At 31.0% G+C, this 7500-nt stretch overlaps 1 protein-coding gene across 2 annotated transcripts in view; it reads right to left on the bottom strand.

Moving 5' to 3' along the window:
* Nucleotides 1-6036: 6036 nt before the first annotated feature.
* Nucleotides 6037-7500, bottom strand: part of LOC125046682 (elongation of very long chain fatty acids protein 4-like) — a 7468-nt gene continuing 6004 nt past the window's right edge. For both annotated transcript variants that reach the window (XM_047644543.1, XM_047644545.1), the window contains exon 9: nt 6037-7500. This exon is cut by the window's right edge and continues 426 nt beyond it. The gene's annotated coding sequence lies outside the window, so the exon portion shown is untranslated.

Here is a 7500-nt window from a genome sequence, read left to right as displayed (position 1 = left end):
TAGGATATGAGTGTTCTTTGATCGACCTAAAAAGAGCAGAGTCTGCCGTTACATTACGTCACACTTTCAAAGACCAAATAAAATATATAGTCTTTTGGCTGTATATGTAGTAGGACCTCTGCTCCTGGCAGTCTGAAGGGGAAAGAAATTAAGCTTTTGTTGGCCTGCATTGCAATGCCAGAGTTCTAATCTGTCACGGTGGAACCTCCAAAGGCATCTTCACTGTCAGGATGATGATATGTACAACTGCAGTGAAAATCAAGACTGATGAAGGAAGAATTAGTATCAGGGTTTCATATTGGGGTGGCTGGGAGGGCAATTACCCCTGATTGTCTGATTACCCCCCTCACGGTCTGCCTAATTTACACCTTTATAATCCTGGTCGTAAAATAGCTCATTTAAAAATATATATAAATAAAATATCAGGGCGTCCCAGATAATAACTGATTATTAGAAAAAAGTAAAAGGACGCCTATACTCAGTACTGCAATACAGCTCGTCTGGGTTGGTATACGGAACTAGAGAGTACAATGCTTGGGAATATCTTCAATTTTCGGATTTGTTTGATAGTGTATTTATGCACTAGAAATCCCTGCGTAGTTATCCCTAATTCTGATTTATTTTCACCTCAATTTTGTTTATGATTGAGGATATCGTTTTCCCACTTTATTTGATAGATGTTACCTCATTTATTGCCATATGTAATCAGTGATTGTAAGCCACTAGCACTCTGCGCTCCTCCCCGTACAAGCTGCAGATGCCAGCTGTATGTGGAAGCATCTGAAAACCAAGACACTCCGATGGCTTCCTCGACGTCTGCCAAGCGTGGACAATTAAGGACAGCTTTCTGCAGGTTTCAAGACTGTCTTATGCATGCATTTTTTTTTTTACCTGTGCAGCTGTTTGGTAGCATGGATGACACCTCCCTTCTTTCTTTGTTTTATTGTTTTTCCCTTCTCGGGCGATGTCATTTCCCGCCGTTGTGATATAGGTCGATCCTTTGCATTCTTCCTTCCACCACGTTGACAAATGAGTGCTTTCAATCATTCCATATGCCTGTTTGCGTGTGCATATGTTTGTATAAAAAATATATATGTATAGTATATACATATGTACAAATACACACTCACTCACTCATTCACTCACTCACTCACTCACTCACTCACTCACTCACTCACTCACTCACTCACTCACTCACTCACTCACTCACTCACTCACTCACTCACTCACTCACTCACTCACTCACACACACACACACACACACACACACACACACACACACACACACACACACACACACACACACACACACACACACACACACACACACACACAATGTATAAAATACTTTATCCAACAGAAATCCCTCTATCCGCATACTAATATCATGAACACTATTACAAAACAGAAACATTTCTAAACTTGAGAAAGTAATTTGACACATTAATTTCCAATTCCATTTTTGGAGATAAATTATTTCTAATGATCTGAATGTTTCCTCTCAGATGGTTACCAAAGTTTAAGAAGACATTATTAATATGTTTTTTGAATGTGTACATCATAAACTTGTCTCAATGTTTGTTTATTTACTTCAGTTTCCAGTGATTGTTTAAAAACTGTAACAATTTAAAAAAAAAAACTTATTTTGTAGAAGGCACAGATCCTTAAGATAAATCAAATAAGGATAAATGTAAATTATTCATGGAATTCTACTTCTTTAATATCACTGAAGTCTTACAAATTATCATCTACAACTTCAACTGTCACATAGGAAGGGAAATTTATGACCTAGAATAATAAATAACAAGCCATTGGCTAAGTAAATCACATACCAAATAAATGTTCAGTAGCCTAAAATTATTTTTATCCAACAAACATTTTTTTTAGAGCCACTAAGCTTGTTAATTAAACAGTGAATGAGTAACTCATCAACAACTGTCTTCAACAAACTGCAACATGACCAGTAATCATTCATTTCAACAACAGAGTGCATTCACCATGTCTAGTTTGATACATTTCATTGCCAAAGAGGTTGTTCACAGTAACAAAATAAGCCTAAGCATAGATCTCTATGACAACTGTATATAAAATAAAAAGGGGGTTCCAGGTTTGACTGTTACTGATTAGTACAGTTATATAATTACAACTAATGTATTTCCTATAAAGTGTCCACTGAGCTAAAATAATAAAATATCACTAATCACAATCGCTCATTTTTTTACATAAGAAGTAGGAATGATTATCATCCAAGAAAATTTATGTAACAAACTTCATCAACTGGTAACTCCACACTGAATAATACAGAATGATTTCCTAGCTTTAATAGGCTTTTCATGTGGCATACAGTAGCGGTTTGATAATGGAATGTTCAAGTCCAATTATACAAACAATCTTAGTCTAAAAGAAAGCTAAACAGTTTTCTTAAAATTGTCTCTTGTGATCTCATTAGCCAGAGACAAGTATTTTAAATTACATATACATGGCAATTTCTCAAGAACCTGCATTTGTACAGATCCACATGTAACAAATACTTAGATTTCATTCATGTTACAGATATCATCAAATACTTCAAATATCTCTAGTAACAATATTCAAGAAAAAGATTTCAGTAAAATATAAATAAAAATGTCACAGTTACCTGCATAGTATTCAAATGCCATTAACATCAATGAAATCATTAATTAGAAGAATATAAAAAAAAAAAATCTCTATTCTAATAATGTCTATTTTTTACAAAAAAAAAAGTAATATAAATAATACCAAGTAAACCCTGAAAAACTCACCTGTAATACTCTTTAAGAAAAATTAACCAGCACTCTATGCACTTGCCTAAACATACAAAGATGATTCCCTTTCTTGTTGAAAAATATAAGATCTGAGATCACCACAACTCTCACCAAAATTTTAATTAAAATTAGAAGGGAAAAAATGTTGTATATTGCAGCAAAATATGCTCACAATTATTACTGATCCAAAGCATTTATTGCTCTTATTCAATTTGTAAAAGTTATTAGAATAAATTAATACAAAATTAAGAATAAATGACCTGTTTCTTGATCTTAAAAATAAGCACATGTCTGACAATACATAATGAGATCTTCACCTCTACATACCTTTTTTCTCAATCGAAACTGACATGACGAGGTTTGGAATTTTATTCCAATTCAACTCATTCTGTAACAATTTGACATACTTCTAATGTGAGTTTTTAATCAATATTATCCTTGTACACAAACTAAAATAGACAAAGTACTTCAATATTTCTGTACTATGAAATGATGAAAGGCAGCATATACATATTAAAGGGTATTCTCAGGGCCAAAGTATTCAAATCATGAACAGATACCTTTAACATATTATAGTTTTTATTTTAATTCTTTCTACACTGAATGTGGAAAGTAATACTAAAAATGTTCTGGAGGTTACAAGATTACATAGGCACCTTCACACTCCAACATGGGGCAAGAAGTGAAATTTCCCTCATAAAAAGGGTTAAAACACATAAAAATCAATTAACTGGTGTTGGACATAAACCTGTACATGTGTATTATTTCAACAGTGAATAAATTATTTTTCAATTGCCCTTCACTAAAATTCCACTGTATATTTACCTCTATCACTAGATGCTCCATATTGGGGATTCTAGTACATCTAAAAAGGTACAAGAACATTACAAAATTGTCAATCACCTCACTTTAACCTCTCAAATCTTCATAATTCTATAAATTTGAGCATCTATTCATGCATAAGAAATATACTAAGTTAAAGAAACTTATTTCTCAACAGTTCTATTCCAAACTACATCATGCACACCACAAAATTATATTTAAAGTCTCAAACTAAAATAAAACTGCAGCTGCAATACGAGGCAACTCTGCCAGCAACATCATGACTGGCAAAACTAACAAAAGATGGTAATATATAAAAGACTGTATCAGTGCCTTCACAACTTCATATCATTTTCAGATGCTTTCTTTTCCTAAGGAGATATGAATCACCCAAAGGAAAGGAGTTGAGGGAAGAATATTTGACCATCATAAAATCCACCCATATCTCTCAAACATCAGATCAACATTTGGCAAAAGTATTCTTCCACTGCAAAACTTCTGCATGGCTAAGAATGGGGGAAGCCAAAGATGGAGATTCCTGCAAAAGGGGCTTCAGCACATTAGAGCATCCCATGTTAATACCAAGAGAAAATGGGGGGAGCAAAATGCATCTTGGCATGTGATATCCTATGCTAGTAGCACTGCATTTTATCAATACACTTGTAATGCCTTTGCAGCCCTTATGCTTTGCAAAGTGTGAGCCACATTAACAGCACCATAATTTTCAATATCAGTAAATATTGTGGAGATTCATTTTGTCATTTATTTTTCTATGAACTACATACCTGTAAAATTTACTGCTATTTAAAGTATTTTGACATGGGTTGGGAAAAGCCAAGTCTTATTACTAGAATATAAAAATATAAATCTACGGGAACAACTAAACATTTACTCCACAATCTTACTAATGTGGAAACCTGATAACAGAAAAGGTTAAAAAAAATAACAAAGTAATTGTGATAATGTCATTAAGAACTGAGTGTATATTATGAAAAATGTCAACATTACTGCTGAACTATTAATGTCAAGCAGAACCTGAATGAATGAAGCCACTGATGGAACACACCTTCAGTACTTCATCTGAGGCCACAATATCAACTTTGCTGAGAACAAAAGGAAGAAACAAAATTGTGCATACAAAAAAAGAAACAAACAAAAAAATATTTATGTGTAGAATCTCAATAATAAGTCACTGACTAGAAATACTGACCAAGTTTCTTCTTCCTCTACAGTGATATGATCTGTTGCTTAACACAGAAGCTCCTTTTCGTATAATGCTCTCTCACATGAATGATAAATTTACAAATAGTTTTTGGCATCTCAATAATACACCAAGTTTTCATGCACTTTCCTAAGTTCTAATGAGGTCTTACATCTCACTGCAACTTTCTGGTTGCAGATTTTTTTATGCATAAGATCCAAATTATTAAGAGAGCTAGAGCAAATGAAAATAGACACATCTATTACAATAGAAAAAAAAATGCTAAATTTCAAACTACATTGTACCTACATGATTTTTTTTATTGTAAATCTAATACTACAATACTGACATGAGAGAGCACTTAATGTGACCCACACAACCAGTCACTGATGCATCACCAGTCACTCCTCAAATGCAATTAGCAATATTTATGAACACTATAATCATATATATATATATATATATATATATATATATATATATATATATATATATATAATATATACATATATACATATATACATATATACATATATATATAAATATATAGATAGATAGATATACAGATAGATAATATATATATACATATACATATACATATATATATATACATATACATATAATATATATAATATATATACATATATATATACATATATATATACATATATATAATATATATACATATATATACATATATATATACATATATATATAATATATATACATATATACATATATATACATATATATATATACATATACATATATACATATATATACATATACATATACATATACATATACATATACATATATACATATACATATACATATACATATACATATACATATATATACATACACATATATATATAATACATATATATACATATATATAATTATACATATATATAGATATATATAGATATATACATATATTCATATTATATATATTACATATATATATAATTACACATATATAAATATTATATATATTATATATATATACATATATATAACATATATACATAAATATATATATGTATTATACATATATATATGTATTATACATATATATATATGTATTATACATATATATATATGTATTATACATATATATATATGTATTATACATATATATATATATTTATGTATATATGTATATGTATATGTATATATATATACATATGTGTGTGTGTGTGTGTGTGTGTGTGTGTGTGTGTGTGTGTGTGTGTGTGTGTGTGTGTGTGTGTGTGTGTGTGTGTGTGTGTGTGTGTGTGTGTGTGTGTGTGTGTGTGTGTGTGTGCGCGCCAAATGCAATTCAAAAGACCAAAGCAAAATAGCTTTTACTTTTGTTAAACAGATTCCATCCTCAACAAAGAGGGCTTCCAAAAGAAAGGGAGGGGGGACTATCTGCCAATTCTGAGCAAAAAAGTCCAACAACCATCATTACAAACCAGTATGTATCAAAATTTGCCTAGCATTTATCTCATTCTGCACATTTAGAATAAAAGTCCACAAGGCTTCACAAAGGAGTCCATTCAGTGGCAAGCATTATGAGATGGTAATAAGAAGTATAAAGACTTTAGGTGTTTTTCCAATGCAATTACAATCCTCTGGGAAACCAAAAAAAAAGATCTTTAACGTCACATTTCACATCTGGATATATTATGCTATAATTTTTCATGAACATTCTCTTCTACCTTACTTGCCACTTGCTTCAAATATTTCTACTGTTCAAGTACTCCTGTCTTACTATAAAAATTTCTATGTTTCACTTGACTTGACACTGCTTGTGTAATACCAAAGTGAATTTCCATGGAATGTTTATTTGCAAAGACGAAACATGCTGGAAATTACTTCCCTCTGAAATTTTGAAAAATCACACTCCTAAGAGAGCACACGTGAATTCTTAACTTCATTTATGAAAAGTAATATTTACTATTGCATATATATGTATGTATATGTGTACATGAACTAAACATATCATATATGCATATAATACATACACATGTATATATATATTTGCATATACAGTATACTGTATACATATACATAAATATGTACATATATTATACAGATTATACAAAGACACACACATATATGGCAGTGATCAACATTACAACAAGAGCTGCACTGCATTTATATTGCCACACAATCAACTACAAAGCTTTCCTTCTATAAACCATTTCATTTGAAAATTAACCAGGTGTTGGATGATGAAAAACTAATGTTTTCCCAACACTTTTCAGTACCTCAGTTGCACTTGTTTCTTTCTTTTCAAATTTTATATTAAAAATAATGGAAATGTTATGAGTCTACCTGTCAGAGGTTGGACTCTTTACTTCAAAATACTAGGTTCTTTGAATTCTAAACCCCATTAAGGAATGATGATAACATTCAAAATACTTATATATGTAGCTATGTAGCCCTGATATTCATTTGCACAGACACAGAAAAAGTTGTGCAAAAGAAACAATGACAATATTACTACTTTGGCTTATTCATCTTATCACACACTGCATTGGCATAGTATATAGCTTACATAAATGATCACAAAGATGTTCTTGTTACATTAAAACAACTCCAGCATAATGCCAATATGTCCCCATGACTTTTCATTAAGCCACAAAAAGTAAAATGAGTTTTTCTCAACAGCTCCAATAACTATATAAAAATAAACACTTT

This window comes from Penaeus chinensis, chromosome 39, assembly GCF_019202785.1.
Source record: "Penaeus chinensis breed Huanghai No. 1 chromosome 39, ASM1920278v2, whole genome shotgun sequence".
Classification (NCBI taxonomy): Eukaryota; Metazoa; Arthropoda; class Malacostraca; order Decapoda; family Penaeidae; genus Penaeus; species Penaeus chinensis.
Note: the sequence above shows the minus strand (reverse complement) of the source record. Positions and strands in the feature narration are given on the sequence as shown.